The sequence below is a fragment of the Sinohyriopsis cumingii genome, chromosome 13 (genome assembly GCF_028554795.1).
Source record: "Sinohyriopsis cumingii isolate HCF-2022 chromosome 13, ASM2855479v2, whole genome shotgun sequence".
Classification (NCBI taxonomy): Eukaryota; Metazoa; Mollusca; class Bivalvia; order Unionida; family Unionidae; genus Sinohyriopsis; species Sinohyriopsis cumingii.
In genome coordinates, this window is record NC_142973.1 from 72,118,248 (window position 1) to 72,131,085 (window position 12,838).

General features: G+C 39.7%; 1 protein-coding gene across 5 annotated transcripts in view; it reads right to left on the reverse strand.

Moving 5' to 3' along the window:
- LOC149785824 (H(+)/Cl(-) exchange transporter 7-like) overlaps window positions 1–12,838 on the reverse strand; it is a 179,956-nt gene that overhangs the window by 101,167 nt on the left and 65,951 nt on the right. The window lies entirely within an intron of this gene.

The window sequence follows — 12,838 nt, forward strand, 5'->3', positions numbered from 1 at the left end:
CCCCTCATGTTGGAAAGTTTGTACCTGTTTCCAATGTAAATAACAGTATCTGTAGTAACGGTTTTTGGTATATGACTCTTTTACAAAAGAAAATTAATTTGATACAATATGTAAATCATATAAAAATTATTTGTTTAAATATTCATCATATGGGGAAGGATTTTTTAAGCCAAGTGTGTACATGATAGGATAGAATTGTGAATGGTGTTCACTTGCCTTCTATTCTGAGAGACAATAATACCCATTTTTACTATTGTGTGCATTGGCCTCTCTGCTTTCCACTAGGAGGTGCTCAGGTTAATCTTTCCAAATTCTCGCATGTTTAGTAATATTCCTGAAAACTTTGTGATTAATTTCCAGAGTGTGTTTCCCAAAACCTATAAATACGGGTGAGATTTGCCATCCTGGCAGTTGTGGTTCTGCTGGATAGAAAGACTTTGTTTGCATGGTCTTGAGACCTACGCTCTCTCTCAGAAGTTCATAATATCTGTAGAGTGCCTCCTTGTCATTTTGAGTTAAATAGTCTGGAACCAGATTTCAACAGTGTGTTGTATGGGTTGAATGCGACAATGTGTGCCATTTTTGTAGCAAAAAAGTGTGTCGTTGTGCCGGGTAGATTAATTTAACACCCAAATGACACAACCACTAAAAAATGGATGGAAATTTGTGATTTCAAAATAATACAATTGAGTAGGAAATTTGATAATGCCATTCGGAATACTAATTTTACATTGGATAGCAGACGGCTGTATTGATGACAACACACTGACCTTAATCCGAATTGCTCTGGAAACTTTTATCTGTTACAATGAGGCAAATAAACACTAAGAGAGTGGTAGGTGTAAGGTGAACTTATTTACATTTGCAACATGCACAGTGGAGAGAATGTTGGTATACCTCTATATTACTTTCATGCACTGAGGCTGAAATATCTTTGGATATTATACTTATGGAAATTGTACATGATAAAGCACACTGCTAACTAAAATGACTCATCCCTTATTTTCAAAATATCAGCACAAACCAGTCTAAAGTACACTATCTTCAACAGTTATTAAAACAGAGAAAATGAATTTTGCCAGACTAGACAATACCAGCTTCTGAAAGTGCAATGGATGAATTACCAAATATTTAAAATGCAAAATAAAGTTATCAACTCTTTATTTTACAATTTACCTCTGAAGTCCAGGAAGTTAAAATAACCAAGCAGAGCTATGCAGTTTCTTGAGGCACTCATCTGAAGTAAGGCCAAGGTGTATACACTATAACTTATATTACACCATCTTTGCTAGCCAAGGTTCAGATAACCCTATTTACACCATGGCATATCGAGCAGATATTTCTGTGCCTCGGGTCTGTGAATTTCATTGGCAAGCCACCACATCCAATCAAAATTAAGTGGTTCAAATTTGAACACTGTTCCTACGTGATCGACACAAGGGGAATACACAACATGAATGGACTGATAAATAACCACTCTTCCAGTACCAGTCTGTGTTATCACAAATACCTTTCAGGTTCCATCTGGTACATAGTCATAATTTAAATGTTAAACTTACAAAGTATCCAACCATTTATACTGGCTGCCATGTATAGTCTATCTTGTGCTGAAACATGGCTTCAAACCCTACAACAACAAAATATCCATTTTAGGTCAATTGCCACCAACGTTTTCAGCTGATGTACAATGCACCACGCTATTGGTTAGCTGGCAATACATACTATACTAAGGGATCAAACACATGAAATCCAATAGATCTCGATAGGACAAAGCACCATTATACCTGTTTGATCCACCAAGGTGTAGATATGGTTATCAGAACCTTGTAGGGATAACAGGCCAAATTTAAAATTCCATCTCAGGTTAATAAATATGGTATTTTTAAGAATGTCAAAGCATCAGAAATAACAAATTAGCAAATAAAGTATACTCCTTTTCATGGTTTTTGCTCATAATAAGTGCAAACTTATTTTACTGCCTACAAAGAAAAGAAATTCTCCAAAAGGTGACCATTTTATCTACAGTGTATAAATTGATTACAAATCTAGTAATGGAATGTGTTTCTGAGGTTATTATGAAATTGTCCATATGGACTGGATATGGAATCCATAAGTACTTTTACAGAAATATCCATATGGAGATTTTTATTCTATAGCTGAACCACTCTTATGGATTTCAGTATAATCCACATGGAAATGTTATGGATTCCTTACATACTTTTTATGGAAAATCCCATGGAATATGCAAATTAGTCCATGAGATCTATAGATTGTCCATATGGAATAAAATTAAAATTCCAAATCAAATTAGGCAATAACCCATATGGAATTTGTGAATAAACCATGTGGAATTTGGCAATAGTCCATATGAAATTTGTGAATAATCCATATGGAATTTGGCAATAGTCCATATGAAATTTGTGAATAGTCCATATGGAATCTGGAAATATATGATATGGAATTTGTAATTAGTTCATATGGAATTTGGCAATTAAAGTCAATCCTGTATAAAATTTTCCAGGCCGACCTAAAGCAGATTTCAGATGGGTTTTCTAGCACCTTTTGCCTAAACCATAAAAAATCTGCTTCAGAGTTCTATTAAACTGCCTAATGATTCTTAGACATTATTGGGAATCAATGATAAAGGGATCATAAATTTTATTTTGACAGACATAAGGTTTAGGTTTTCTTGTCCTCATTTTCTTTTTGCAATATACAGAACCTAATCCATGATGGCATCACTAAGTCTTTTCCATTTCACTGAAAGTTTGGTGAGATCTCACTAAAATTTCACTGAAATATTGGTGAGGTTTTAAAAACAATTTGACCAAAACTTTCACTTCAGTTTTGGCAAGTTCTCTAACATTGAAATTTTTGTGAGTTTACTAAAACTATGTGAGATGTCACACAAATTTTTATCATTATACAGTATTTTACTGAAGTTTCAGTAGCTTTTCAAACATTTCAAAAGGTTTCAAACAAATAATGGATATGAATTAAACAGGACTTCTTTTTATAACCAAGATGACATATCAGTGTACATGAAACAAATTATACAGATGTAATTATATGACATCCAAGGCAAGAGATGCGGGAGTTAACAACAACAACAACAACAATAATAATAATAATAATACACTTTATTTAGAGAAGGAAACTCAGTTAGTTACAGAACTAATCTACCTTGAGGCCTTCTATCTGTTATGCACCATATATACAGTATATACAACATGTGAAGAATCTGGCTTACCACTAAATAATTAAGTGATTATAAAAATCAAAGTATCAAGCCTGGAACATATGCACAAGCATCTGTGAACACATAAACATATATAAAATATTATCCTCATTGGAAAATTCAACTGTGAAAATGATGCAAAATTACAGAAAAGCAACCATTTGAAATATTGATTATGAAAAGACAAAATGCGAGGAGCCTGCCTTATGTCACTGTTGTACTGCAGACTTGATTTTTGAGTAATGAGCTATGATGCTGTTTTGGTCTCTTGAATTAGTCCTTGTTCCATAAGCAGCATTGACAAACGTTTATCATGATATAAGTACTCTTATTTTACACTGAATTCTAACACACCTATAATATTCTGGGGGGGTGCGTGGCCTGGGCCTGACGTCCCGCTTGCCAAAGGAAAGTGAAGCGTCTCTCATAGCCTCTCCTTCCCAGGTGTAGTGATCGCCGCAGGACCACTGTCTCGCTCTGTGGGGCAGGAGGTTACTTGCATATGGCCTCTCCTACACTATTGTGTCCACAGCAGCACCTTCACGCGGTGCCCCGTTTTAACAGAGCCTGCTGTGTGGCGCGACCGAGTACCCGGCGGTATAACTGGGTGGGCAGACTGGGCTCATTAGCCTTGGCAGGCAACCAGTCTAAGAGAAGGGAAACTCTGACCCCAAACCCGGGCAGATGAAGCTCGTTAGCCTTGTCAGGCAGTTCATCTAGGAGAAGGAAACTCTGATTCAAAACCAATCAAGTCCCATCCATTGGATTATGGCTCCACTGCCTTGTGGGTATCTTCGGGAGAAGGAAAGGCTACGGGAGTAAACCCAGACAGAAAATCAGGAGTGGAGCCCCTAAGGCGGCTGGGGGTCAACTACGACCTCCCTCCGTCGACTACAACCTCCTTCCGGCAGCTCCTGCATCCAAACTGGTGCCAAATGTCATGCTCAGCATTCCTTTGGACCCCACCAGCAAGGACGAGAGGGGGATCCTGACGTCTGGGCAGCCCAGGATCTCCATATTCCACGCCCAGGCTTGCGCCCTGGAGAGGACACTCCAGTCTCGCTACTGAGTGAGGAAACAACACGGAAGCTGACAGTTTACGGGTTATAAGTCCCACCCAATTGGCGTAGGGAAGGGGTGCCACGGGTCAGCTTTGACGGTGGGAGGGATCATCGTGTCCCACTGGCCAACTATCGCCCGCCTCAAGCCAGGCAGCCCCCGGTCAATAAGGTGTTGACCCGCCATCGTCTGCCTGCTCCAGTGGGTGTCTGGAGCTCAGTGTGTTGTTCAGCATGACAAGCAGATGGTAATTCCACACCAGACAAAAGAAACAAGAAACCAATAAAGAAGACTCCAGCTCTTCGATTTGCAAGCTGGAATGTGCGCACCATGTGTACAGGCATCTCCGACGACCTCAGAGAAGTGGACGACACCAGAAAGACGGCCATCATCGATAGAGAACTCACCAGACTAAATATCAGCATAGCTGCCCTCCAGGAAACCAGGCTCGCCTCTAGTGGCTCCCTCAGAGAGGAAAACTACACCTTCTTCTGGAAGGGTCGAGAACCCGAGGAGCCCCGTCAGCACGGAGTGGGCTTTGCCATCAAAAACAATCTCCTGGCCTCGGTTGAACCTCCAACAGGGGGCACTGAGCGTCTCTTGTCCATCCGCCTCACCACTACTTCAGGTCCTGTCAACATCATCAGTGTCTACACCCCAACCCTCACGTCATCAGAAGACGTGAAGGATCAGTTCTATGGGCAGCTGGATGAACAGATCAAAGGATGCCCCAAAAATGAACCACTATTCCTCCTCGGCGACTTTAATGCCAGAGTAGGTGCGGACCACGAGTCCTGGCCTACCTGCCTCGGATATCATGGCACTGGAAAGACCAACGAAAACGGCCAGAGACTGCTGGAGCTATGCACCTAACATGGCCTGTGCATCACAAACACCTTCTTCAAGCGTAAGCCACAACACAAAGTGTCATGGAAACACCCCAGATCTCATCACTGGCACCAACTCGACTTGGTCATCACCAGGCGCTCTGCCCTTAACAGCGTCCTCTCCACCAGAACCTACCACAGTGCAGACTGTGACTCTGACCATGCCCTTGTGAGCAGCAGAGTGCGACTACAGCCACACGTGCTACACCGCACAAAACCAAAAGGATGTCCTCGCATAAACACTGCACAGATGTCAGTCCCTGCCAAGGTGGAGGAGTATGTGTCTGCCCTGAACAAGGCTCTCCAGGACCTGCCTGAGTATGACGCTACAGCCAAGTGGAACGCCATGAAGGGTGCCATCTACAGTACAGCTATGTCAACGTTTGGCAAGAAGGAACGACCCAGCCAGGACTGGTTCAATGCACACCTATCAAGGATGGAACCACAAATCGAGGAGAAACGAAAAGCCTTCATAGCTTACAAAAAATGCCCTAATGAACGGACGCTTGCTGCTCTCAGAAGTGCCCGAAGTAACACCCAACGCATTGCTAGACAGTGTGCGAACGAGTACTGGCAACAACTGTGTGAAGGGATCCAGCGCAGTGCCGAGTCCGGACACATCCAAGGCATGTACAGTGGCATCAAGAAGGCTCTAGGCCCTACAGTGAAAGGGGTCGCTCCCCTGAAATCCCTGACGGGAGAGAAGATCACAGACCGTGGGCAACAGATCGCCAGATGGGTGGAGCACTACTCAGAACTATACTCCAGAGAAACGTCAGTCACTGATGCAGCCCTCAGCAGCATAAAGAATCTGCCCACCATGGAAGAGCTCGACAAAGTGCCAACCTTAGAGGAGCTCAGCAAAGCAATCGACTGCCTTCCAAACGACAAAGCACCAGGCAGTGACAGCATCCCGCCCGAAGCTATCAAACGTGGAAAACCAGCATTGATTAAACCACTGCACGAGCTACTTTGCCGCTGCTGGGAGGAAGGAGTAGTCCCCCAAGACATGCGTGATGCCACAATTGTGACCCTTTACAAAAACAAGGGCGACCGCAGTGACTGTAATAATTACAGAGGGATCTCGCTCTTGAGTATTGTTGGTAAAGTGTACGCCCGCATCATACTCAACAGGCTGCATTTGCTGGAAGACCGTGTGTACCCGGAATCACAGTGCGGCTTCAGAGCAGGCAGGTCGACGACAGACATGATCTTCTCCCTACGACAACTCCAAGAGAAGAGCAGAGAGCAAGGTCAACCACTCTACATGATGTTCATCGACCTCACCAAGGCCTTTGACTTGGTCAGCAGGAAGGGCCTTTTTGAACTTCTGAGTAAGATCGGTTGCCCCCCAAAACTCCTCAGCATGATAATCTCTTTCCATGCAGATATGAAGGGAACAGTCCTGTATGATGGATCATCCTCAACTTCCTTCCCAATTAACAGTGGTGTGGAGCAGGGCTGCGTGCTGGCACCAACACTTTTTGGGATCTTCTTCTCCCTGCTCCTGTCCTACGCCTTCGACACGTCCACGGATGGCATATATCTACACACCAGGTCTGATGGGAGCCTGTTCAACCTGGCACGACTGTGCTCAAAGACCAAAGTGAGAGCTGTGCTCATCAGGGAGATGCTTTTTGCAGATGACGCAGCTCTTGTGGCCCACACCGAGGAAGCCCTCCAGAGACTGGGAGACCGTTTTGCTGTTGCCTGCATGCACTTTGGTCTCACAATCAGCTTGGAAAAAACAAATGTCAGCGTGCAAGATACCACCATTGCCCCTTCAATCAAAATCAACGGTGTCACCCTGGAAGCAGTCAACAACTTTACCTACCTAGGGTCAACCATCAGCAAAACTCTCTCAATTGATATGGAGCTGGATAGAAGGCTTGGAAAGGCAAACACCATCATGGCTCGATTAACAAAGAGGGTTTGGGAAAACAACGCGCTGACAGAGCACACCAAGGTCCGAGTCTACCAGGCCTGCGTTCTCAGCACCCTTCTATATGGAAGTGAGACGTGGAGTACCTACGTGAGGCAAGAACGCCGGCTCAATTCCTTCCATATACGGTGCCTAAAACGCATCCTGAAAATCAGCTGGCAAGACCGTGTTCTACATAGCGAGATCCTGCAGTGTGCAAGTACCCCCAGCATGTACTCCCTGCTAATTAAACGCCGCCTTCGATGGCTGGGTCACGTCCGACGCATGGAGGATGGAAGGCTGCCAAAGGACATCTTATATGGACAGCTGGCCACTGGCATGAGAAGAGTCGGACGCCCCTCACTCCGTTTCAAAGATGTGTGCAAGAGGGACATGAAGGCATGCAACATTTCACCCGATGGCTGGGAAGAGTTGGCTGAGGACCGAGGCACCTGGAGACTGATGGTAAACAATGGCATATCAGTCGCTGATGCGAGGAGAGGCCAGTTGGTGGCAGAGAAACGTAAGAGAAAGAAGAACGCAACAGTAACCACAGTAATGCAGACTTCCCAGTATGTCTGCACCAACTGCAGTAGGGACTGTCACTCACGTATAGGCCTGCACAGCCACAGCAGACATTGCCAACAGAGACAGGCAACACCCCAAGGGTGCTATTCGCATGGTCTTTCGAGACCGAGTCGCCAATGATGATGATACACAATAATACCACTCACAATATTAAAGGATGATGCTACTTGTAGGCCAAGAAAACTCTGCAAAGATATGACTATCTTTGATAGACATGGGTATCTGGCAAAATTCCCTCCAGTGATCTATCCGTTGTTTTCACGTACGTCACAAAACGTGTGTACTTCTATATCCACCATTTTTAGTCCCTAGCCCCGCAAACCGGCACCTAACAGCATTGTTCTTTCCGCATAATTACGAAGGCACATCTCATTTTGTGCATAAGAATATAATAATATATCTCATTCTGTTGTGCCTGTCAACCGCACGAGACCGAATGCGTGACTTTTCTACTTGCTTTCTTCAAGTAAAACATTTAAATTTCAACTATCTTTGTTATTCTTCATAAACAAATAGATCGATCAATAAACAAACCACATACACAACTGGATACACAAACAAGTAGAAACATGTAATGATTTTCAATTTTCGTTGGCTGAAATCAATCATTTGGTTATCATTCAAGTTATAAAGCTAATTGTTAATACATAATTTCATATTTCTAAAAGCATTTCAGGAAAACTTTGTTTTGACATTCGACACAAAGTCATGTTCCGTTAGGCATGTGTTTCGTTTGAACACTGAAGATGAAAAGTCTTTGAATGGTTATCGCTTTCATTCATTATCATCCTATGTCCATCATCTCCACCACAAATACAATATCCGACCATACTAATTAAATTGGTTTGTCAACTGTCTTTGGCACAAACACCTGTTGACGCGAAAAGTATTTGTACGTAAAAGTTCTGGCATAAAACACATGCTATGAAATTTTAATTCGTAACTGATATTGACTGTATCCCGAAAATCATTGTCCGGAAATACTCTTTCAAGATGACAAGCTTAGGGATATGATACGAAACACTTAAAAAATGTCAATATTGTCTGTTTGTAAAAAAATAAAAAATAAAAATAACTGCATTTTTATTTCAACGCAATATGCATGATTACGGTTAAACTTCACTATTCTGTCTTTCGATATAAGCAAGGGAACTTCCAGCTTTATTTTTATTTTCATGCTATATGGCACTTAATTTTAAGTATAATCTATGTATCGACAGTTAAATCAGATTATTATCTTGAATATACATGATGACTAATGTTGACTAAAGTTTGTAATAGACTCAAGATGGTGGCGCAAGGTGTGCGCGCGTGGGTATGTGCATACTCAATCGTGATGTCTGTGAAAACAACCCATACATTGTCCCTCCTTAAATTCTGGAAATTAATCAGTTTGGAGGTATATAACTTCAAAATCATCCTGGTTCAATTCCTTGTCATATCACAGGTGTCTGACATTATGTCAATAAAGTAGGGCGAAATCTCTGACAACATGAAATCACCTTATCAGTAATATAAATGAAAACAAGGAGTGCAAGGGTGACCACAACCCTCCGCTCTGTTAGACTTTTCTCACTCGCCTTTAATCGCTTCAGAATCGCAAGAAGACTGAAAACCTACATATATACATTCAAAAGACAGTGACGTACCAATGCATAACTCTCGCACGACCATTGCATGAATCCAATCCAGCAAATTAACCTTTTATTTCACCATTACGGTTACAAACCCTTTCTATTAGAATCCACCAGACAGAAGTAGTCCATTATACCAATTTCTACCCTGCAGTAAATCTGTGCTAGGGTCTAATAATCGTACTGAACATGGTACAGAATCTGTGTTATCATTTAATACTAGAGAAATTTAATAATGCGGTAGTTTTCAGCCTTCTTGTGATTCTGAAGCGATAAAAGGCGTGTGAGAAAAGTCTAACAGAGTGGAAGGTTGTGGTCACGCTTGCACTCCTTGTGTTCATTTATATTACCGATAAGGTGATTTCATGTTGTCTGAGATTTTGCCATACTTTATTGGTATAACGTCAGACTCCTGTGGCCATATTTTGCACATTAGCCACTACTGTAAAGCTCTTTATGGCACAAAAAACTAAATGCTAGTCTTTGAGTTCAGTTTTCATACAGACTGACCAATCACATTCCCATCGACTTTACATTCAAGCTATTCTTGGTGCCGCACATTTCTCGAAAGGTTATTCAAACTCGTATCCCGCTAGAAAATTTGAACCGCAATGTTCAGCAAGCATGCTCACTCCCATCAGTTTGAGTTACGCGACGATTCGTTGGGCAAGTACAATCTTTTGACAAATCAGAAAGCTCTTTAAATAATAAATGGAACAAATACTTATTAGAAAGCTTGTTGCGGAATGGCACCAGATAGAGCATTGTTAATAAAAGAGTTTCGGAGACGATATTAAAAAAGGGTCCGTATCAAGGAAAATTAGCTTCAGGTCAGGAGAAAAGCAAAGTTCGGTTTAAAACGGAAAACAATAAAACTGGTTTGAGGGCAGTTAAATCCAAGTGAAGTTAAAAATACAACAACAATAACAACAACAATATGAAAAATATAGGAAGGAAAGATGTGGGAAGAAGTTATTGTGCCCAAAATGAACAACAAAATTACAGCAATCAGAAACAGGAAATATAAATGTTGCTGAAAATCATTAAGATCGTACAAGAAACAAAAAATAAATTTTATTATACCTTATTTATATTTTGTACTGAAATGTCAGTGATGTTACAATCACAAAATGTAACTATATTTTCAGAATTTTTTGACAAACTCTCATTGAAATTTCAATCACAAAATTTAACTGATATTTTCAGAAATTTCAGTAAAATCTCCTAAAATACCATAATTTTAGTGAAAAAAAGACATTTGAGTGAATGTCAAACAATTTTCACTGTGATTCTGCTGAATTTTCAGTCACATTTTCGCTGGGGTATGCTTTTTGAGAGCATATTTTAATAGGAAGCCAAAAAAAATTATTTTTCAGAGTAAACATCAGATCAAGCCCAAAATCCACCTTGCACCAAATTTTATAAGTCCAAAGATTCATCTATGCTTGTACTACCAGATATTAATATTCTGATCATGTTTATATTTTCTCTACTTTTTTTGGTCATGTCTTTGCCTGTTTTTAAACATCTGTGGAAATAAATTAAAGAAAACTGATGCATGTGTTTTCTTCAAGTTTATATGAGTAAATATTCATCCTTCCACATCAGCTACACTGACATATACATGTACTCTAACTCCCACTACTATTTCTATTTCAATCAGATAATTTAGGTTATTAATTCTTCAGAGAGTATTTTCCATGATACTTTAACATATGAGCCCGCTTTCTGTATGGAAAAAAGTGCTTATGGATTGAAGATGCAACTTTATTCCATATGGAATTTTCACTTGCTGTGAAGTACTTATGGAATTGATATGGAATAAATCGTCAGATTCCATCAGTTTTTCAGACCATATATCTTCCATATGGATTTCTGAAGTATTCCATATGGAATCCATGAGAAATTTCAGTACGGGAATTTATGAAACCGTCACTAGAGAATATATCCAGACTGTTCTTGAGGTATAATTTACAAATGTATGTGGTATATAAAAGAAAATTTGGGGAAAATGTGCCTCGACCAATCCAGAATTTGCAGCTGTAATTGCTCACAATTTACAAATATGAGTGTATGACCAATCCAAAAGCAAAATTACGTGTAAAGCTTGTCTTTATTCATGTTTTATTCATGTGAAAGTGAAAAACAAAAGAGATTCGTAATATCAGCCTTACTTTTCTCAAAAAATCTATAAGGACAATGTAACAAGACAATCCAGGTATTTATTCCTTATAAATGCCTACCTCTATGAGAATGTTTTTAGACTAATTCATTTAAAAATATTGTTTTTATGAGTTTATATAAAATATTTACTTTTTAATATTTCTGATGAAAAGTTATATACAGTATTGTATATACTTTTTGTTTTTATTTATTTATTTATTTTGCAGTTTATTTTTACTGCATTGTAGGATTGTGCTGTCGATTTCTGGTCATAACAATATTAACTTATTTTTAAACAGTGTAAAATAATGATAAAATCACAGACAAATGAAGATATTTTATGCAGATGCTACAACAGCCTGAACTCTAAATGTTTTTTTAAAATTATTACAGGGTGGTGGGGTCTTATTCTTCAGGCAGAGGATACAAGTATAAATTTTTATTAATCTTTTTTATAACATTAATTTCACAGCCAAAGGTATGAAGCGGGTTTTATACTATTTTGTAGCAGTAATAATAAAAAAAAACTGATGGTTACTGGTAGTCCTACATGTAAGACCTCGATGCTGATATTTATGTTTTGGGTGTCTGGGGCTTACTGCCTAACTAACAGCATTGTTTAGTGTGTTTTGATGTCGACTACCCATACGAAATTTTCCACATGGAATGGATATGGAATCCATACGTATTTTTACAGAAATATCCATATGTACATTTCTATTCTATAGTTAAAGCACTCTTATGGATTTCAGTGTATCCATATGGAAATGTTATGGACTCCGTACGTACTCCATATGGAAAATCTTATGGAATATGCTAATTAGTCCATGAGATCTGTAGGTTGTCCATATGGAATAAAATTAAAATTCCATATGGAATTTGGCAATAATCCATATGGAATTTGTGAATAATCCATATGGAATTACGCAATACTCCATATGGAATTTGTGAATAGTCCATATGGAGTTGGCAAATATACCATATGGAATCTGTAAATGTTCCATATGGAATTTGTAAATAGTTCATATGGAATTTGGTAATAGTTCATCCAGTACAAAAATTTCCAGGCATACTTAAGGCAGATTTCAGGTGGGTTTTTTAAGTACTTTCTGCCTAAACCATAAAAAAATCTGCTTCAGATTTCTATTAAACTGCCTAATGATTCTTAGACATTATTGGGAATCAATGATGAATATTTCACGATAATTTTTAAAATGGATATAAATTTTATTTTGACAGACATTATCAAATAAGATTTAGGTTTTTCTTGTCCTCATTTTCTTTCTCGCAGACAAAGCCTAATCCATGATGGCATCACTTAAGTCTTTTTCATTTCACTGAAAAGTCT